Genomic DNA, 23,361 nt, shown 5'->3' on the forward strand with positions numbered 1-23,361 from the left:
TCATTCAAAGCCCTTGTTTCTTTGTTGATCTTCTGCTTAGATGATCTGTCCATTGCAGTTAGTGGGGTGTTAAAGTCCCGTCCTATTATTGTATTATTATCAGTGTGTTTCTTTACTTCTGTTATTAATTCCTTAGTATAACTGGCTGCTCCCATATTAGGGGCATAAATACTTGTAATTGTTAGATCTTCTTGTTGGATAGACCCTTTAATTATGATATAGTGTCCTTCCTCATGTCTTATTACAGTGTTTGGGGTTTTCTTAATAATAATTTTTTATCATGTTATGTTAGTCACCATACAGTACATCCCTAGTTTTTGATGTAAAGTTCCATGATTCATTACTTGCGTATAACACCCAGTGCACCATGCAATACGTGCCCTCCTTAATACCCAGTGTTTTGTTTAAAATCTAATTTGTCTGATAGAAGGATTGCCACCCCAGCTTTCTTTTGATGTCCATTAGGATGATCGGTGGTTTTCCACCCCCTCACTTTCAATCTGGACGTGTCTTTGAGTCTAAAATGAGTCTCTTGCAGACAACAGAATGATGGGTCTTGCTGTTTTTCAGTCTGATACCCTGTGTCTCTTGATTGGAGCACTTAGCCCACTTACATTCAGGGTAACTATTGAAAGATATGAATCTAGTGCCACTGTATTACCTGTAAAGTCACTGTTTCTATATATTGTCTCTGTTCCTTTCTGGTCTATGTTACTTTTGGGCTCTCTCTTTGCTTAAAGGATCTGTTTTAATATTTCTTACAGGGCTGGTTTAGTGATCACAGATTGTTTTAGTTTCTGTTTGTCCTGGAAGATTTTATTTCTCCTTCTAGTTTGAATGCCATCCTAGCTGGATAAAGTACTCTTGGCTGCATTTTTTTTTCTCATTCAGCATGCTGTGTATATCATGCCAGTCCTTTCTGGCCTGTTAGGTCACTGAGGATAGGTCTTCTGCCAGTGTAATGTTTCTACGCTTGTGGTTACAGACCTCTTGTCCCAGGTTGCTTTCAGGATTTACTCTTTGTTTCTGAGATTTGCAAGTTTCACTATTATATGTTAGGGTGTTCACTTATTTTTATTGATTTTGAGGGGGATTTTCTGTGCCTCCTGGACTGGAATGCCTGTTTCCTTTCCAAGATTAAGGAAGTTCTGCACTATAATCCACTCCAGTATACCTTCTGTGCCCCCCCTTCTTCTGGGATCCCATCATTTTGTCTTCTATATCACTAATTCTCTCTTCTGCCTCATTTATCCTAGCTGTTAGAGCCTCCATTTTTCATTGCATCTCATTAATAGTCTTTTTGCTTTCAACTTGGTTAAAACAGGCCAAATAGGTAAGATGAAAAGGACATGTGCAGAATTAGCACCATGCATCTTCCAAATTCTTGATGGTGCCACCAATCAGCACTGTGTGGGTTAGCAGAAAACCTGAGACCACTGAGAGACAGTACCGAAATAAAAATCCATTAATGACCCTCACTGTGCCAGGTGGACCACCGTGATGCTTTGGGTCTCCTGGAATTAGTGTCATTCTGATCCAGTATTGAGTAATCTTCAAGAATTCTGATTACTGTCTAAACTTTTCACTGTGTACTGTCATGCTAGTACTTGGCCACAGGTCCGCAGGGGAAGGTTGGGATAACAATTAACGGCATAAATATTTGGCAGTGTAGCATGGTCCTTCCTCAAGGGCAAGCCCACCGTAATTTCTGACCAACAGAGAAGAGAAGAGTCACACAGAGTTCTTTACAGATGCGTGGGCTCCCCTTAGAAAATAGCCTACCACCACCTTGGTGAATGTCGTGTCTTCTGGACTTCCCAACCCACGTAATCACTTCTACATGATAAACTCACTGTAACACTCTAGTCTGCTTAACGGTATCTTCCTGTGCAGTCCACCAAGGAAGTTGTTGGCATTTCTCCTTAATTTTCAATAGGCCACTTTGGACTTCTTTCGTCAACCAACCAAGCAAAGTATGAGAGGCATCCCTAACTCTGAAAATGATAACGTTGAATCCACATCCTCCCTTAATGATCCCGTATACATAAATCTGAGCTCATTCACAATTACTTTCCTTCTACCTGCAAAGAGCACTCTTAAAAATATTTCTACGCAAATTCTCCATGCTCTTACGTAAACATGTTTGAAAAAACCATGTAGATCTTTTGGTGAATATTGCCACTCCTCATGGGTCACAATTTGTACCTCACTTTTGGGGCATGAGGGAACTTGAGTGTAGTTAGAGAGTTTAGAATGACTGAGAGGTGGTGGGTGTCACTTGGAAGCAGGATCAGCAGTGCCCTCCATGGCACTTCCCTCAGGGGAGACCATCTATGTCTGCAGACAAAGGGAAAATAACCTCTGCAGACGGGAGTGGAAAGTATGTTTCTCTTTGCAAAGGCATTGCACAGAATTTTGGGGTTCAAGAGACCCAGTTGCACCAGAGTCTGCAGATATGACCCATTCTAAGTTCCAGCATCCCATTCCTTCCCAGTTGGTGCCATCACATTAACTTAAAATGTCATGTGAGGTGGGGATATAGTGTGTGTTTTGTTTCAGCCACTTGTAGGATTAGATTTTTTGTTGGCTTTCCCCGAATCTCAGCTCTTAGGCTACAGAAGAGAATGCTTTGTTTTCAAGGCAATCATAGACTATTTCGGGTCCTTTCTGTGCACCTTAGCTGGGTCTTTAAGGACCTGAGCATGTACATTTTGTCCCCTAGTTCTTCAGCACGTTTAGAGGCAACCATTCATTTCCACTATACTCCTCATTTTGACCACAGTGCTCACTGCTACCACACACGTGGTCACCCAGACCCTTGGTCTTGACTACAGGTCTCTAAGTGTGATCATTCGAGAAACTCCTTTATCATTTCTTGCCATGAGCTACCAGTGCCATTTACCACTGGATAAAGGGTCAATAATGCCTTTCTATGAATCAGATTAGAGAAGGAATTACAGAAACCCAGAAACAACTCACAGATCTCACATTCAAGATTCTGTTTTTCTGGAACCACTCTCAGTATCAAATCTGTATCAGAGATGCTTCATCCTGAGGAGAACCAGTAGGAGACCGTATGGACACGTGTCTGTATGTGTCCATGCACATGCATGTTGATGCGTGTGCTAGTATGGATTTGTTACATGGAAACGATTTCATGCAATGGTCCTTGCTCATTCGGCGGTCTCTGTCAGGCCGCATCCTGATCTGATGCTGGAGCAGGGCAGAAATTCAGGAACAAGAGATGAGGAGCAGGCTAGAAGCCACAGACATGAGCCTCACGCCCCATGAAGACCAGCTCAAGTCCATGCCTGTTCATTTTCCTCCCACCTTGGGGAAGAGGGTGTTCTGCAGGGGTCAGGGCCAGAAAGGACTAACTCCCAAGGCCCTTTAGTCTGATTCACATTAGATGTCTCCTCAGGGAGGCCTTCCCTGACCGCCTCATCAAAAGTATTGTCCACCCTTTTGCATCTCTCCATCTTATTTCAAGTTTGGGCAGAGTACTTACCACTACCTGACAGTTGCTCTGCTTGTCTAGTGTCTCATGGAAGAGCTATGAAAAAAGTGTCCAGTTCACTGTTCCTTCACACGTAGATAAGCAGCTGGCACTTAAATGGCTTCTAGCAAATACCGAATGAATTATTTCTAATCCTCATGACAGGCCTGGGAGGTTGATGCTGTCAGGAGCCTCAGTTTGCAGGAGGGGATGTGGAAACACAGAGAGGTTAGGTACATATCCTCAGGTTACGTGCAAATAAGGATGGACCTAGACCAACCACTCAGCCAGCTCTGGCTTGAAGCCAAGTTCTTTTTTTTTTTTTTTAATTTTCATTTAGTTCATTTATTTTTTATCTTTTTTTCTTCAATTTATTTTTCTTCTCTCTCTCTCTCTCTCTCTCTCTCTCTTTTTACTAACGTTCAGATAGTCAGCATATAGTACATCATAAGTTTTTGTTGTAGTGTTCGACAATTCATTAGTTGGGTATAACACCCAGTGTTCATTTTAACACGTGCCCTCCTTAATACCCATCACCCAGCCAAGTTCTTTCCACTCCTCGGCCAAGTGCTGCCCCCGGACTCCACAGCCTCTGGCTGCCCCTGGCCCACACTCTGCCTTGGTCCTTATTGGTCATCTGACTCTGGATCTGGGACATTCTCTGCTCACTCTCCCTCCCTGACAGGAGCTGCCGGGGGCGGGAGGGCCTAGCTCTCATCTACCTCAGCCACTGCCTTAGCTCTTCAGCCCTGAGGACTCCCAGGAAGAGCTACCTGTCAGACAGGCCTAAACTTCTGTCCCTCAGGGGATCCCTGGCCCAGAGGGGAGTCTGCTCTCTGTGTGTTCCCCAAATGAGATCACTCACCATCAGTAAATGACCCACCGAGCACTTCTCTCTGGCCCAGATCCTTCGCATCCCTGAGGTACTGAGCCATGACTGTCTCCTACAGGCAGCACTGAGCCTGAGGAGAACCTTCCCAGAGTGCCTCAAACGTGTCAAGGTGGGCTATGGCTTCTTCCCATCCTGCTCCCCTCAACCCCACAGCCTCCTTATGAGGCAGAGGCCTCGATTTCCACTGAACACCTGAGGACACTGAGCCCCCAGAGAGCATGGCCTTGCTCCAGGTCAGACAGCTGCCTGGGAGCTGAAGCCAGAGTGAAACCCGGGAGTCCCTCACTCCATGGCGTGTGCTCTTGAGAAGGGTGCAATACCGCGCCCTTGTTTCAAAAGGGGAACCTGAATTCCTTAGTAAATTGAGATCTGAAGACTAACAAGGGTGAGGACTTTTCCTTCCCAACTGAAGAAGTTGTGAACCTTAAAAATAAAACTGTCAGCTATTTTGCCAGCAAAATGCATTTATTTGGGAAAAGCAGAGAATAAAAATCCAGGACAAGCAAGCTACCACAAAACCACACGCTGGGCCCAGAGAACAAAAGACAGGACGGCTCTTGTTAGAGGAGGGGGGCAGCTGTAAAGAAGGGTCCACTGGAAGAAGCTGGGTTTTAGAAATAGAGTGGTATCTCATTGGCTAGAATGTGACTGTCCCTCATTGGCAAGGCTGTGAGAGTCCCTCAATGGCTATGCTGTGACTGTCCATCATTGGCTGAGTTGTCACTGTCCCTCATTGGCCGAGCTGTGACTGTCCCTCATTGGCTGAGCTTGACTGTCCCTCATTTGATTGGGTGTGGCTGTCCCTCATCGGCTGGGCTGTGACTGTCCCTCTCTCGTTGAGCTGTAACTGTCCCAACTTGGCTGAGCTTGCCTGTCACTCATTGGCTTGGCTCTGACTCTTCCTCATTGGCTAGGATATGACTGTCCTTCATTGGCTGAACATGACTGTCCCTCGTTGGCTTGGATGTTGCTGTTCCTCATTGGCTGGGCTGTGACTATCATTCATTGGCAGGCTGTGACTGTCCCTCGTTGCCTGAGCTGTAACTATCCCTATTTGACTGAACATGACTGTCTCTCATTGGCTTGGGTGTGTCTGTCCGTCATTTGTTGAGCTGTCACTATCCCTCAATGGCTAGGCAGTTACTTTCCCTCATTGGCTTAGTGTAACTGTCCCTCTTTGGCTGAGCTTCATTGCTCCTCATTTGCTGGGCTATGACTGTTGCTCCTTGGCTGAGCTGTGACTATTACTGAATGGACGGTCTGTGCCTGTCCCTCATTGGCTTGGGTGTGGCTGTGCTTCACTGGCTGTGCTATGACTGTCCCTCGTTGGCTGAGCTGTGACTGTACCTCTTTGCCTAAGGTTGACTGTTCTTCATTGACTAGGCTATGACTCTCTCTCCTTGGCTGAGTTGTGACTATCCCTCATTGGCTGATCTTGACTATCCCTCATTAGATTGGGTGTGGTTGTCCCTCACTGGCTGGGCTCTGATTATCCTTCATTGGCTGAGCTGTGACTGTCCCCCTTTCCTTGAGCTGTGACTGTCCATCATTGGCTGAGCATGACAGTCCTTCATTGGCTGAGCTGTGAATGTCCCTTATTGGCTGGGCTCTGTCCATCACTGGCTGAATTGTGACTTTCCCTCATTGGCTGAGCTTGACGTTCCCTGATTGCCTGGGCTGTGACTCTCCCTCATTGGCTTGGCTGTGATTGTTCCTCTTTGACTGTGCTGGTACTGTCTCTCATTGGCTGAGCATGACCGTCCCTCGTTGGCTTGATGTGATTATCCCTCATTGGCTGGGCTGTGACTGTCCCTCATTGGTTGAGTTATGACCATCTCTCAATGGCTATGCTCTGACTGTCCCTCATTGGCTGAACTGTGACTGCCCCTCATTGTCTGAGATGTGACTGTCCCTCATTGTCTGAGATGTGACGATTCCTTAATGGTTGGGTGGGTCTGTCCCTCATTGGCTGACCTGTGACTGTCCCTCATTGGGTGAGCTTGAGTGCTCCTCATTAGCTAGGGTGTGGCTGTCCCTCATTGGCTGAGCTGTGACTATCCTTTAATGGATGGCCTGTGCCTTTCCCTGATTGGCTTGGCTGTGACTGTCCTCATTGGATGGGCTGTGACTGCCCATCATTGTCTGAACTGTGACAGTGTCTCATTGGCTGAAGTATGCCTGTCTCTCACTGGGTAAGCTGTGAATGTCCCTCATTGGATAGGCTCTGACTGTCCTTCTTTGGCTGAGCTTGACTGTCCCTCATTGGCTGGGTTGTGCCTGTCCCTCATTGGCTTGGCTGAGGGTCCCTCGTGGCGGGGCTGTGACTGTTCTTCAGTGGTTAAGCTATGACTGTCCCTCGTTGGTTGAGCTGTGACTGTTCCTCATTGGCTGGGCGGCTTGGGCAAGGAGGAAAAGCTTTCTTCCTTCTGCTGTGATTACAAAGCAGTAGCTCAAGTAGTACGAATTTGCAAGGGTCCTCTCTTCCTGTTGGATTCACAATTAGCCACAGATGGTAGGGTGTGAGAGCTCCACCTTCTGGACTCTTGACCTCAACTTAGTGAACTTTTCCTTTTTTAATTTTCGTGAAGTGCATGGCAAGACTCTCTTTGATCTCCAAGTACAGCATGAGGCTTCCTGGGTTCGAGAGACCAGCACAGAAGGCTGAGTGCTCCTAGGCAGACTGTTTCTGCAACACGGAGTGGATCAAGGAAAAAAGGATGGCCTTACTTCTGAACGCCTGCACCTAGAACAACAACGTCTCCCTCCAAGGGGACTGACTCAGGAAACCAGTTCACATTAACATCAGAGAGTCTGCTGAAAGTTAAAGCCCACATCCGCTTAGGGATGGTGGTCCTGCCCCCCAAGAGCATGTCAGCCTGTAGTGTAGCTCTCTGCACATTGACAGTGTCTCTCTTGTACTCTGGGTTCCCCAATGTTCGACTCCCTGTAGTGGTCACACAGCATTAAGGAAGCCAGAGATGACTCCTCATCACCCTCAGCATGAACCCACAAATTTCTGGGTGCCACTGAGTCCAGGCCCTGAGCACACTCAGAATGTCTGAGTTCTTCCACTCCTGCACAGGATTTTTGGAGTAGAGATTATTTAGCCCTTGTGTCGTGAGGAGATTCAGGCCAAGGCAGGTGAGGGGACAGGCATGGTGGCCCTCTCAGGAAGTGGTAAGGCCAACTCTAATGATCGGGAACTGAGAAGCAGCAGGGCTTCTGGAGCCAGAGAATGGTTTTAGGAGCCTTGATGAGGGGTGTGAAATTAACCTTGGGATGTTAATCTCCCAGTCCTGCCTCTAGGACAACTTACCCTGATGGTTCAGGAAAGAGCTTTCGCATAACAAGTAGATCATCTCTGAAGATCAAAAATCAGGGTCCCACATTATTGTGCCCTTGGATGTGCAGCAGGCCTCCACCTACACCTGATCATCTGGTTCAAGCCGACTTTCCACGGGTTCATTTTTAAATTCACATAATCACTAAACATGATGGTCAGGGAACTTAGAGAAATAGAGTTATCCCCTTCTAGCAAAAGTCCCTCGTGTGGGCAGCAGTGGGATGCACAGACCCCTGTTTAAACTGCTTTAACCATGACATTGAACCATTCAGCCGGGAAGGACAGACAAGTGCAATCGCGGAAGGTGCAGTTGAAAAGAGCCGTGCATCTGGCCAAGCACACCTGGGACCCCCCACCTCTCCCCCATCTCTGCGCTGCAGCCACCCCTGCCTCCTGCTTCCCTGCATGTGGCATCCTGCGCCCATTCAGGGGCCTTTGCAGCTGGATTTCCCACTGCCTCAACTCCCCTTCCCAAGTCTTGTCACCCTTCTCCTCTCTCCTTAAATGCCACCTCCTCAGAGCGGCGCTGTGTCAGCCATCTAAAGTAAGACCCTCAGTAGTACGTACCACCTCTTCTTTGTTCATTTGGCAGAGAAAGACAAATAACATATGATTTCACTCATATGTACAAGTTAAGACACAAACCAAATGAACAAAGAAAAAAGGGACAGACAAAAGAGCAGACTCTTAAGGATAGAGAACAAAGTGGTGGTTACCAGAGGGGAGGGGGTGCAGAGGTGGGTGAAATAGGTGAAGGGGATTAGGAGCCCACTTACCATGATGAGCATTAAGTAATGTGTAAATTCATTGAATCACTATATTGTACACCTGGAAGTAATATAACACTATGTTAATTATATTGGAATTACAATAAGTAAGTAAATATATTTTCAAAAGTCATTGAAAAGATATTGTAAAAATGAAAAGTAGGTGTAGCTTAACTTACAATTTTATTTTCAATTTGAATATTCTTGTACCCAAACAGAGTTTATTATAATTTGACTTTCTGGCTTTCGTGGTAGCAAACTGATCAATCGTATTTTCAAAGTATGCTTTGTTGCCAAAGTCATTTTTGATGAGCAAATTTTCGTCTGCGCCAACTTCTCTTGCCAATTAATGATCTCTAATGATTTCTATTTAACTTAAGCTTCCTGACAGTTCTTTTGCAGGATGCTGCTGTGATTGGTGTTCAGAAAATCTCAAAGCTACTTGTACGTTTGGACAAGAGTGGACAAAGGAAAACTCATGAGTCAGATTTATAAGATCCATATACGATTTTGATGTGTTTCAGGGTCTAGACATTGACTCTGCCTTAAACTAATTACTATCGATAAAATTTCTAAAGAACTTATATCGTCAGCACATTTATGAATCACACTAGTAGATTCCTTTTGTAAATCGGATGTAGTCATGCAAAGTAACATTTTCCTCGTTAAAAACTCCAAGCCTCGAGGGCATTTCATTTAATCAGAAATATCTCTGTTTCAAATGTGAAATTAGTACATTTGTAATCTCCTTATTTTCTATTTGATATGTACTCTTTCCCCTTTGAAACTGAAACTTGCATCTGGTGATTTGTGCATTTCTAAGGTCTATATTTATCTTCCCTTCACCGGATACTCAAGAAATATGTTCCCATCTTTGCTATGGCTACACGGTCATCAAACACACTTTCAGTTACTTTCTTTCATTCATGCAAGCAAGGGAATAGACTTTCCTTTAAGCATACGGCTTTATATACAGTCATGATTTATGGTTGTAGAGCTAAATTACCTTTCTCTGCTTTGTTCATAATACCATCCCACCTACATAAGTTACGTAAGATAACTGTAGTCCATTTCACAATATGCTTTTGCTTTGGTATAATGCCTTTATGTCATTTGATATCATATCTTTTAAACATTTGTACAAGTCTCGGGGCGGCTGGGTGCTCAGTCGGTTGAATGCACAACTCCTGGTTTTGGCTCAGGTTATGATCTCAGGGTCATGAGATGGAACCCCGGGACAGGCTCTGCATTTAGCAGGGAGTTGGATGGAGATACTCTCTCACCCTCTCCCTCTGCCCCTGCCACCCCCCCGCCCCCACGCCCACTCACAGCTATGTACTCTCTCTCTCTCTCTCTCTCAAATAGATAAATAAATGTTAAAAAATTTCGGTGGAAGTCTCTAATTGGTGTGCAATACTGTCCTGATTGCATTTGGTCTGATGCCTTATCATGTCTCAGTTTGTACTTAAATATAGTTTTCTCACAGACATAAAGAATATTACTCGGCCAGTTGTTATCATCAAAAAATGAGCCCATCAAGATACAAATTTGGCACAATCACTCTTGCAGGCATAATAGCCTTTCTGTACACTTGTATGTACCTGTCCTACTCGGTCCCGTACCGTGTCCCTGGCCTGAGCATTTTAGCCCAATGTCATCGTCTTATAATGTATAAACATGTTTATCCGCTAGGCTATAGCCAGCTTTTTCTCTTCATTTCAGCCAAGTCAATTACTGTCGTGACGTTATCTTTAGTGTGGACATACAGAATAATCAGAAATGTTGGTCGGGAAGAGCCACATCTGGTGTATAATCAAGAGGCAAGAACACACATTTTGCTTCTTCTATTCTCAACACGTGCCACATTTAAAGTATTTTCCTAGAAGCATGAAACATTTGATTCTAATTTTAAAGAGAAGGATGACACAGAAGTGTTCTTTATAACCAGCTAAGTTAGCAGCTCTATCAACAGTCTACAATAGAATTATGACCCCCAACGTCATATTGACCTCTGAGTTCAATTCAATTGTAAAATAGGAAAGCACTGGGACTTTCAGTCATCTCCTGGGATCTTTTAAGAGGTCAGTCATTTTGTGCACAAACACATCAACCACCAAATTCATTCCAAAATATTCAACCGCGTTGTTCTCTACTTTGACACCTTCTGCCGACCTTCCTGTGTGAAACTACACGTTTGCAAGTAAGGAGAGTTTTGCATGGGGACGATGGGGTCTGTGCCCTCGCCACCCTGAAGATGACGGGGCCACCCGAGGGGGGACCTGACGGCAGGCTCTGAAAGGTGAGAGTGGCCTGCAGCTCACGGCCGTCGAGAACCCAGGGACGATACTCACACGTGGCAGGAATCTGGGTTGTGCCAACAATGCTGACCGAGTGTGGAGGCCACTGTCACCCCTGGCCTTTCACAAGACAGCTTGGCTTGGCCACACTCGTGAGTCAGCTTTTTAAGCCCCGAGGCAGAGACCACAGTCAAGATGAACCCGAATTCGGGGCTTCAGAAATGTGATAGAAGAAAGAAGAAATGGGTGTTGTTTCAGCCACCATGTTTGGGGGAACTTTTGAAGCCACTGAATTTGGGTAATTTGTTACACAAAATGAAAAACCAATAACATTCTCTGAATCTGCACCCACATCCTCATGTGCATTTCAAGGAACCAGTTGGCTAGAGAAGCAATCCGGGAGGCCTGGTTTTCAGGTAGTTTTCACAGTATGCGGGTACTGTGTATGGTAGATCCTTTCCAGAAGAAAAAGGAAAGCAATATAAATAATTTACAGTCAGATGCAGTGGATATAAAACTTATTTAAAATGTAACCTGTAAGAGGAGGCACTTCTGCATTGGTGGAGGAAGACCTGTGAAAATTCACTCTAGCATACAGGCAATGAGAACACAGGCAAACCCTGTCTTAATAACTGGTTTCGGAACTGTGCAAATTCACCCATGCCCAGCAACAACTGGAAGACCATTCACTCAAGAAGGATGGCTCCATCCGTACAGTGACAGTCAGCTCTGGGCTGTTGTGACCAGAACTGTTCCCACCGCCCTCTCTTCAGCTCCATGGTGGCCTTGAAACCAATGACCTCATGTCTACAAAGCTCTGAACACCAGCGACCTGTCGGCCACTGGAGGGGACTAAACTGATTGGAGTCCCCCACAAATCTCTATTCCCAGACAATTGTCACTATTTGATGTGCCTGGTGACTCCCTGAAAAGCACCTCTCCTGGGGCTCATCTGTCACTGAACAATCTGAGAGCTTCCTCTGTGGGCACAGCCCTGTTAACCATCTTAAGGTGCCAGGCAGGACTGCTGTGGGGAGTGTTGAATAGATGGGATGACGGTGAGCAATGCGGTCTTGCTTTCATTTTATGTGCAAGAAATACTTCATATGTTTCTCCTCCAAGAACAACTTCCAAAGTGGATTTGTGTAGTCAAATTTTTACCAAATGGTCTTAAGCTTTCCTCAGGATTATGATGACCAAATAATCCACCTCTACTTCTGTTAAAACAGTCAGCCAGTATTTGATTGCTCCGCTCTCAGCTTCAAACCGAACCCTTTCGCTGATATGTAAAAAGTATTCTGGTTCCTATAAATGTTTTTCCTGTGCCGTGTGTGACCGAATTCTGCCTGTAGGGGGCGCCAGAGAGGCGTCCAGGGAAGACTTGCTTCCTGCTTCTGGCACAGCCGGCTCCCAGGAAGCATGGGGCTTCTCCAACACCAGGCTCTGCATCGCACACAGCTTCTCGGGGGGGGGGGGCAGGCTGCTGCAGGACAGTGTGGCCAGCAACATCCCCATGGCCCCCAGCTGCCCTTACACCTCCCTCCCTGGGGCAGTAATAATAGATGAGCCTTCTGGTCAGACACCTCCCTGTGCATACCCCTCCCAGACCCCCTAGGGGGCGTATATCCAGCAACTCCCAGGGGGCACATTTCTAGAAAGTTCCACCTGAGAAGCGCCACAACTTCACTGCCACTGTGTGAGTTGCTTCCAGGCTCCGGGAACAAGGTCAGGATTTTAATCGTGGGAGTTCGGATTCTTCTCCCTGGGGACTCTCTCTGTGCCCTGCAGGTGCCTCTCCCTTGGCTGCGGTGTCTTCCTGGGGAATCTGCCTCGGTCTGTGGAGACACGTGGTTGGGTTCTGATCTCAGCACAGGGCGAGGCATTTTCGGGGCGGCTTCTCTCCGCCATGTTGGAGAGGAATCTGTCCTTGGTGGTGTCTCTGAGTTCTGTGAGGATGTTCCTTGTGTAATGCTCTCAGCGCTGGTGAGGGGACGTCTTTGGGTGCTGAGTCCTAACACAGAGGGTGGGGATTCGGGGGGCGGCAGGGGCTCCGGGGATCGGGGCAGGCGTGGGGGAGGGGCGGGGATGTTTCCTGGCTCTCATGTCAAGCTCTGTGGGGAGAATATTTCCTCGGGTGCATCACCTCAGCCCTGGGATTCCTCTCCCTGCGGGCTTCTGCCTCAGCCTGTGAGACACTCTCCTTGGGGGTTAGCTCGACACGAGGGCGCACTTTGCCTTGGGTGCTCTGTCTCAGCCATGATGGGACTGGGCTTTCGTGCTGTTCTGCTGGTCCCTGGTGGGGACTCTTAGTCCCGCGGAGACTTTCATGGGTGCTCTGCCCCCTCCAATGGGGGTGCTGTTCCTCTGATGCTTCAAGACGAGAGGGAAACTCTCCCGGGGGGGCTCTGTGTGAGCCGAGGGGCAGGGGGAGAACTTCACCGTGGGCGCCTTCTCAGCACTGGGGGTTTGGGCTCTTTCTGGAACCTCCCTCTGAGGTCTGGGAGCTGAGACTCTTCCTCAGGGTCCATCTCTGCCAGCAGGGGGATTGTGCCTTGAGCGCTCTCTCAGCCCTGGGTGAGGAGGGCTCCTTGGGCACTTACCCTCCCTGATGTAGGGGGGACTCCTCTTCCCTGGCTGCTGACTCAGCTGTGGCTGGGGAGCATTTTGGGGGCTCTGGCTCTGCCTCAAGGGGTGGATTGTCCCTAGTGTGTTCTGCCTCAGCCTTTGTGGTGAGGTGGTAGTTGGCTGCTCTAATGCACTGTGGGGTGGCCTGTTCTTACTTGGATGCTCAGCCTGGGGTGGAGTCATTTTCCTTGATTTCTGTATGTCAGTCTTGCAGGGGTTCTATTTCTAACCTTTTATGTGTGACCTTGGTCATCAAGGTGGGAATCTGGGGCTGACAATGTATGAGAGTTGGTTGCATTCTGTACTCACGTACACTTGCTATATAGGGAGTCTTTAATCTCAGTCACCCTGGGGGGTGTGCAGGGATCTTTCATTATGACTAAATGTGAATTTTGTACTGAATAATGTGGTTTATTGGCCATTCATATATGTCTTTTATGAAGAGCCTTTCCAGGACTTTTACCTATATTTTATTGAGATACTTGTATTTTTAAAATTGATTTGTAGTTCAATATATATTCATTCTAACACATATTTAAATATATAATTTTGTTTGTCTTTTCCTGATCTGTTTTTTTTTTTTTTTTGGTCACACTCTTTTTTTTCTAAAAGAGAAAGAGTGTGGACACACGAGTGGGGGAGGGGTGTGGTAGCGGGAGAGGGAAACAGAGAATCTCCATTCGGCTTCCAGCCCCGTGTGAGCCCAATATGGGGCTTGATCTCACCACCCTGAGATCATAACCTGAGCTGAAATCAAAAGTCAGATGCTTAAACAATTGGGCCATACAGGTGCCCCATGTCTCTCTCTCTGTTTTTAATTTTCATTTATTTATTAGAGGTAGAATCCAGGCACACGTGAGAGAGAGAGAGAGAGAGAGAGAGAGAGCGAGCGACAGAGAGCACGAGCAGGAGAGAGAGGCAGATGGAGAAGCAGCCTCCCCAGTGAGCAGGGAGCCAAATGCTGGGCTCCATGCCGGGATCCGGGGACCATGACCTGAGCCGAAAGCAGACATTAACCAGTTTAGCCACTCAGATGCCCTGTATGTCACTTTCTTAATAGAAGTGTCTTTTTGATGAAAAGAAGTTCTCGGTTTAATTAAGTCTAATCATTCTATCCTTCATGGTCAGGGCTTTCATTGTTTTCAAAAGCTTTGCCTACTCTAAAGCCACGAAGGTGATATCCCAAGTGTCCTTCTAGAACTCCTGTTCACCGGAGATCAAATTGTATGGATGGGAAGGGGATCAGAGCAGAGGTGCAGTTCCCCGTAGGGAGCAGGTGGACTTACTGAAAGGACCACAAAGGCTTGCAGGTCCCCGTGTCAGCCATCTAGCACCTGCTGATTCCAGATGTATGTCTCGACTCTGTCCTGTGGCACTGGAGTATCCGCCCACCGTTGCTCCAACACCACAGAGCTGTCGCTGCCCCTCCGTCGCGGTACGTCTGCCGTCTGGCAGTGCGCGCCTTCCAACCTGCTGCTTTTGCTTAAACGTGGTCTCAGCTGTTCTAGGCCCTTTGATATCCACATACTGTTTACTGTCAGCTCTTGTACTTCCCCCAAAAGGAACAGGATGGGTTCATTTAAATTTTAAATAAATATTTACTTATATGTTAAATATGATGCCATACTTTTTCTGGGAAGAAATGACAATAATGACGTAACGAGTCTTCCAATCCACATGGTATGTATTTCTCTCCATTTACTGAGGCCTTTCATTTCTGTCCATGAGGATTATATTTCACGTGTCGTGCTCAGCACACCTGTTGCTAGGTTTATCCTATGGGTTTCTTTTTTTTTTTAAGATTTTTTATTTTTAATTAATCTCTATACCCAATGTGGGGCTCAAACATACAACCCCAAGATCGACAGTCCCACCGTCCACTGACTGAACCAGCCAGGTGCCCCTTGATGTTCTTGACACTGCTCTAATGGTATTCTAAATATCTTTTTCTTTTTTTTTTTAAAGATTTTATTTATTTATTCGACAGAGAGAGAGACAGCCAGCGAGAGAGGGAACATAAGTAGGGGGAGTGGGAGAGGAAGAAGCAGGCTCATAGCGGAAGAGCCTGATGTGGGGCTCGATCCCAGAACGCTGGGATCACGCCCTGAGCTGAAGGCAGACGCTTAACCGCTGTGCCACCCAGGCACCCCCGAAATATCTTTTTCTAACTGGTTTGTTATTACACAGAAATACACGTGTTTTTGATTCTTGCTGTTTATCCAGTAGCTTGACGCTTGTACACTTATTAATTCTCAGGATTTTAATTCCTTTTGGATATTCTATGTACAAAAACATGTCAACTATGAACAATTACAACCTCGCTTCTCCTCCGGTATGTTCTTGAAAACACAACGGACAGCCTTGTCTTCTGTCACCATTAAATACGGCACTTGTGTACATTTTTGGGGCGGGAGAGGTATCTTTTCTTAGGTTCAAGAAGTTGCCTTTCACCTGAGTTGCTGATGATTTTTACCGTGAATAGGTATCCAACGTCAACCCGTTTATGAAAGCGGCCCTGTGTCTTTTTTCTGGTTTTTGCTGTTTATGTAGCGCATTTCACTGATGAATTTTCCAGGGTGAAACGAATCTTCCTTCCAGCAAGACACATGACCTTTGGATTTTTATGTCCTGTTTAATTTCACTTGCTAACCAATTGTGTTGTGCGTCTATATTCAGGAGAGAGATGTGGTTCTTTCGTTTTCTTTTTTGCAGTGTTTTTGGTAGATGTTGGTAACATGTTTATCTTGGCCTCATAAAATGAGTAGAGAACTCACACCCTTTCTCCTCTGTTCCGAAAGAGTTTGTGTAAGTCTGGTCTTATTTGCCTCGTGAATGTTTGAAGGACTCGTCAGGAAAGCCTTCAGGATAGAAAGGCTCGTCATTTGGTGCTAAACGTCATACCACATACAGGAGCCTTCAGATTTTCTGTTTTTTCTTGGTGAGTTTTGGAATGTTTCATTGTTCTAGAAAAGAGTCTATTTCATCTGTTTCCAAATTTGCTATAAAGTCAGTCTGGGTGTTCCCGCTGTCTCTCACAGAGCTCTTCTCTTGATGCAGGGCTCACTCTCCTGCTTGGTGGCTAGTACTTTTTATCTGAGGATGAATTGTCATTGATAATCATGCCAAGGAGCCGTCTCAGTCTGTGCAGGCTGCCATAGCAACATGCCAGAAACTGGGAAGATGACAAGGACAGAAATGTGTGGCCTAGGGCCATGGAGGCCAGGATACCAGGACCAGGCTGCCGGCACCAGGGCGATCGAGAGAAGGTCCGTGGCCTGTTTCAAGCCAGGCACCGTTGCTCTGCCCTCAGTGGTGGGAGGGCTCCGGGTCTCTCTGCAGCCCCCTTTCTGTAGCACTGATCCGATTCGGGAGTGGGCCACCGTTTGGACCTCGGCACCTGCCAAGGAACCCTAATATCTCCTAATACCAGCTCCCCTGAGGGGTTGGATTTCAATGCATGGTTGTGGGAGACACGAGTGTCAAAACACAGTATAGCACTCACTCCACTTTCCTGGGGTTTGTTGTAGTCTTTTCACACCTTCCTCCATGGACAGACCTCATTCATTTGCAGCAATGTTTCTTCTCTAACAAAATGTAAAGCTGTAAGTTTTCCTCTCTGTTCGTCATTACGTGTGTCGCACAGAATCGGTCATGTGATGTTCTTCTAGAGTTCAGTAATAAGTATTGATTTAGAGTATGTTGTACAGTTTTGAAGGACCTTTTGTTGTGTTGCTAAGAAGTACTTCTTTGATTTCATTTTCTTTAGAGAACATGGTGTGCATGACATTAAGGATTGGGGTTTATTGGCAGGGTTGCCAGTGTTTGCCTGCTCGAGAAGAAATGATATTCTGATGACTGAATGCAGGACTCTGTGTGAGGCCATGATCAAGCCTATTGAGGGTGGTATCTTTCAATCTATGCATTTGCTATCTGGGGGCTGAGCCCACCAAACTGGCACATTCTGAATGGTGCCCCGGAGAGCAAAATGATTGCTGGAGGTGGACATGTGCACAAAAGGATTCCACCCTGCAAACCTTAGGACGTCTTCTGGGAGCGCTAGGGAAGGATGTAACCGCATTCTCCTGCTACACAGGACTTGAGTAGCACGTAACTGAGGAGCCTGGCAGCCACTTTGCAATCATGAGGAGGAGCCAGAACTGGGATGAAGTGGCTTCTAAGAAGCAGAAGAGAACCTGGGGAAGGGAGCCAACGTTTGGTCATATTATTCATACAGGATTCAGCTCATTTGATGCTAATGTCCACTTAGCTGTTGGTTTCTTGTATCATTTTAGCTAAACACAGGAGAGGTTTCTGCTCCTGCGATTGAAAGCAACCTATGCAAATTGTGTTCACCATGGCAAGTAAAAGAGCAAAGACAAGATGCATTTGGAAATAGCAGAAATTGTACCAGCCGGCAACGACCACTTTTCACAATCACTATGCCCATAGCCTGACATCTTCTCTTAAAAAGGCAATATTCTTATGAGATTTGGATCTTAGTGTGAAGAACGTCCATTTGCCAGCGCTTCCCCACGGTGCCCAGACTCCACTTTTAACAATTAAGAGACTGCAGAGCAGCTATGAGAGGGAGAAGGGCTCTCTCTGCACTTCTGCAGGCGGGTACCATGGAGGGTGCCAGGCGGGAAGCCCTTCTCCCTTGAGGTCATGTATCCCTTTGGGTAAATACCTAGTACTGCAAATGCTGGTTCATGACGTAGTTCTAGTTTCACTTTCTGAGAAACTGCCATACTGTTTCGGAAGGGTTGCAGTTTTCTCATTAATGGGACATGTTTCTTGTTGCTCCTCAGGAAGCGATGAGTGAGAAAGGAGAGGAGTCCGCTGTTGGGCCCAAAAACCAAGTGAAAAGTCCTGGGAAATCCATCACTCCATCTCCGATTAAGAAAAGGCTGAGCATGCGGCTGCTGTCAGTGGAGGAGGAAGGAGAGGGAGCGTCCCACACCGGGGGCTCAGCCGTGTCCATGGAAGATGGTGAGAATGCCAGGCCTCCCCTCCCCTCCCTGCCCTGAGCCAGGGTAGCCTGGCCTCTGGCTCCTCCACGCCACGGGAGCAGTTCCCATCAAGGTCACTGACTTCGGGTGATGCTGCCTTAATTTCTCAGTCACGCTGGACCAGGTGTTCACTCTGTCCTTCACAGAAACATTGCTGGCTTCCCCACCACTTGACTCTACTGGTTTCTTCATAGAAAGATACACCCTCACTCTCCTCTCTGTCCTTCCTTCTCTCCTCCTAACACCGTCATCATTCCAGAGTCCCACCATTACACTGTCCCTCATCGCACACCACCTCGGGATTCAGCAAGCTGCTCGCCTGGCTGCTGAGCTCGCATCCTGCTTTTCCACTTGACCCCATACAGCTCATGGGTTCCCGTGAACTGAGAGTGACTGTGGCCACACAGAAATCAGACCATTACATGCATATGGTCATCAACTCCCCTGAGTGCTCAGAACAGAGTCTGAGCTCCCGACACTGGTCTCCATGCCCTGCATGACCTGGCCCTGCCATCTTCTCCTGCCATCATGTGTCCTCTCTGTGACCTTCTTGTTCTCTCTCCCTCTGAACTGTGCTCCATGGCCCCAGCTCGTCCCCTCCTAGGGATCCTGCCCTGTCCTCCCGGCAGCTAGAACTCCTCCTCTGCCTGTGCACGGGCCGCCTCTGTCTCCTGCTCCCGGCTCTGCCCAGGGGTCACCTCCTCAGAGGGCCCTGCCTGACCACACCGTCATGGAGGCTTCCCTCCTGCTCTCACTCACAACCCTGCTTCCTTCCTTCCTCACATGAATTCAAACCCTATTATCACCTTAGTTCAGTGCGCATTTACCCGCTGACGTCCACAGAGGTTATACATTCTAAAAGGAGAGGGTTTCTTCTGTCTTCTTCATGGCTGATCCCCACTGTTGGCTTGATGCTTGGCACAGAGGATGAGTGAATGAAGTAGACGTGTCCAACTGGGAGTGCCAATATTCATTCTTGAGACAAAACCCAGATGACAAAGATCCATTTCCTGACTGGGATTTCTGGTGACGGAGTGCCAATATCAGGCATCCCGACATCAAGTGACACCTTCAGCTTGCCACTTCGTAGAGTGCATCAAGGCAACATGAAGTCACGAGTGCCAGGGCTCTGTGAATGTTTGCTAATTGGTTACACTGTCCACGTCTATCTCTGAGGGTATACGTAGTGTCAGGAATAGAAGAGCTGCCTTGCTGTATTATCTTTCCTGAGGTCAGAATTTCAGGTCTGATACAATTATCTGGTATATTCACCTGCTATGAAATGAAAATTTTAGAGACTGTGGAGCACATGGATGTGTGTGGGGGGGGTCGCTGAAATGCACGTCATTGCAGCTCCACGGTCAGTTAGGTTTCCGGGTGCACCTGTCGTTCACAGTACCCACGGGGAGGGGAGGGAAGGTGGTCGATCCCCACCTGCTGGCTTCTGGTCAACATCTGTTCCTCCCGAGCTTATGAATATGGTAGGAGACGGTATTCCACACGGTAAGTTGGATTGTTTGTCTCAGGACTTGACCAGCGTCAGCAAGGGTGGGCTGATTCACAAAGCTGGTGGTCGTGCCCTGGTGGGAGGAATCATTCCCAGCTGTCTCTCTGCAGATGGCCTCAAGGTCACAGCAACGTCTGTGTCTGGAGATATGCCAGATCAACTGCCCATTCCGGTGAAAATCAATACGGAAATCAAAGAGCAATTAAAGATGGAAATTCGACAGCTTGGAGGAAGTAAGTAGAATAAGCACTTCTGTCCATGAAACCACAGGAAGTCTTTCCCATTCTATGATTCAGACTAGATTCAACCAACCTCTTGAGGCTCATCCTTTGCCAGAATTGGATTTTCACAATTGGAATGGCTCCTCTTTATTTTGACTGAAATGTCCCCGTAAACCTTTTTGTCTTGTTCCCTTGTATTTCTTAAGTGGTTACTGTGTACCAGATTCCACTGGTGGCTGTGTCCGGATGTCTGAATGTAAGCATGGAAAGCACAGGTTCTCTGTAACGTTCTAGCCCTTGAATGATCGCTGAGACTCCAAGATTGACTTCTACCTCCCCTTTGTACTTTAAAGATGTTGAAGGTTTTTTTCTCTACATATCCCCAGAATATGAAAGAATCTCCAAATTGCTTGAAGGGGTGCAAGGACCTCCAGAAGTGCAGAAAAAATTTGTTGTGTACGCCATGAAGGAAGCGGCAAGGTGAGTGTGGGAGGAACTGTGCAGTATGCTTCCCGGCGGGGCCAGTGCGCTGCTGGGTGAGGGGTGGGGTCGGGCCTGCCTGGCGTTTCTCAAACCCTGGTCCTCACTCACAGTTCACGTTGTCTCCAGTTATTTAGATTGATAGTGTTTGAGTCTCTCCTTCTTCCAAGCTTGAAGAGCCTTCTGTTCACACCCGAGTTTGAGGTGGACCTTGACCCTGAACTGGCCCTCTGAATTTGCTGGATTGTCCCTTGCCTTGCAGATGTGTTTTCTGTTCTCCTATAAACTGAGCCTCTCTTTCCATTTCTACAGAGCCTCCTGCATCATAGGTCCTTTGGATATCATTTGGTTAATGACTTGTTTCTCTATTTTCAGATTTAAGAGACAAGACTTAGTAAGTCGCCTTGGGAATTTAGTAGAAAAAATAGAATTTGAGGATTTCTCAACAAAGATGAAGACTCCCAAGTCTTCTAATCCTATTACCGCAACGATCATTGAGAAAGCATAACCAGTTGGCCATCCTGGAATGCTACCGGATATTGTTGATGCCTCTGAGCACGAGTTAGCTACGAAATTTTCTTCTTCAGGCTATGAAACACCATTGAAACTTTAATGTTATAAATTCCTGTTAGTAAAATTTGATTTGGCAATGCATTTAAAAGGATAATTTGTTGTTCGTTTGTTTGTTTTCCCCTGAAGAGGGGGAATGCCGTTAAGTCATGGGTTGACACTATATCCTAGCTCCTCAGCAGGTCACAGGCCTGTCGCTGGTATTTATAGCATCTTCTACACTAGCAATGTCTTTCTTTTAATTTTACATTTTAAGTAATTTCGACACCCAACATGGGGCTCGAACTCACAACCCCGAGATCAAGAGTGTTGTGATCCACTGACCGAGCCAGCCTGCACCCCATACACTCTCCATTTCTTTTCCTTTTGCCTGAGACAGCCCCTCCGCTGGTCATAAGGCTTGGCCTGAGGGGATGACTCACACCTTCCTTACCAGTGGACCCGACCATTAGCTGTCCTGCCTCAACCGAGTTGTTTTAATTTTCCTTTGACTTTAATCACAACCATGAGCATGCTGAGAAAAACCCACACATCGTGGACATAGTCCTCCTCAGGGTCCCGTGTCGTTGCAGCCCTGTGTCCTTACCAGTCGGGTCCCATCTCCCCACACTGTGCAGGAACGCCATGTTTGCCTGATGACTGAGGGAGAGGAGCACTCCGGCCTGAACCCTTGGCAGTGTCTGTTTCCATTTCAATGGAGTCATTGTTAGGGCTCTTGTGGAAAGCCTTTCTCCTTTGGAAAAAGACCTCCAGTGCAGAGAAGCCTAACGTTGTGGGGACAAGAAGCAAAAGTTGGCTACTGAATACATAAGAATAATAGTGAGAGGAGCCCCTCTCATTGCCATCCCTTCATTAATAAAGATGTGAGTCATTGGCTATGGGAGAAAGAGCTCAATATACTTGCTAAATTATATTACCCCAGCCGCTCAAGGTACGGCTGCCAAGTTAGAGCCAGAGCTTTGACTTTAAAAGATTATTCCAGGCCTTTTTTGAAATTGTCACTTTAGGATGTTGAGGTAGATAATAAACCTACTGAATTCCATAAGCTCAGCCAAAGAGGGACAGCAAAGCTCAGACAATTAGGGACAGTCCCAGCCCAGGCAATGAGGGGCATGCACAGCTTAGCCATTCAGCGATAGTCACAGTCAAGCCTATGAGGGACAGCCACACCCAAGCCTATGGGGGACAGTCAAGCTCAGCCAATGAGGGACAGTCAGCCCAGCCAATGAGCGACAGTCAAGGTCAGCCAAAGAGAGACAACCACACCAAATTTAATGAGGTACAGTCACAGCTCAGCTAATGAGGGACAATCACAACTCAGCCAATGAGGGACGTTTAGAGCTTAGCCATCGAGAGAGTGTTCTAGCCCAGCCAATGAGAGACTGTCACAGCTCATGCAGTAATGGAAAGTCACAGTTCAGCCAATGAGGGACAGTCACAGCTCAGCCCATGAAGGACAGTCAGAATTCCTCCAATGAGGGAGGGTCAGAGCCCACGTAATAAGGGACATTTATAGCTTAGCCAATGAAACAGTGGTATAGTCCAGCCAATGAGAGAGTATCACAGCTTAGCCAATAATGGCAAGTCACAGCTCAGCCAATGAGGGACAGTCAAACTGAGCCAGTGATGGACAGTCAGAAGCCAGCCCATGGGGGACATTCACAGCTTGGACAATGAGAGAGAGTCATAGCCTATCCAATGAGAGACAGTCAAGCTCAGCCAATGAGGGACAGCCACAGTTCAGCCAATTTGGGACAGTGAGAATTCAGCCAATGAGGGAGAGTCAGAGCCCACCCAATAGGGACATTTACAGCTTAGCCAATGAGAGAGCGATATAGCCCAGCCAATGAGAGACTGTCACAGCTTAGCCAATAATGGAAAGTCACAGCTCAGCCAGTGAGGGATAGTCAAATGTGAGCCAATGAAGGACAGTCAGAAACCAGCCAATGAGGGACATTCACAGCTTAGACAATGAGAGAGAGTCATAGCCCAGCCAATGAAGGACAGTCATAATTCAGCCAAGGACAGAAGGTCAGAGCCCAGCCAGTGAAGGACATTCACAGCTTAGACAATGAGAGAGAGTCATAGCACAACCAATGATGGACAGTCACAGCCCAGCCAATGATGGATTGACTGTCGTAATTGGCTGGGCTG

This window comes from Ursus arctos, chromosome X (assembly GCF_023065955.2).
Source record: "Ursus arctos isolate Adak ecotype North America chromosome X, UrsArc2.0, whole genome shotgun sequence".
NCBI classification, from domain to species: Eukaryota; Metazoa; Chordata; class Mammalia; order Carnivora; family Ursidae; genus Ursus; species Ursus arctos.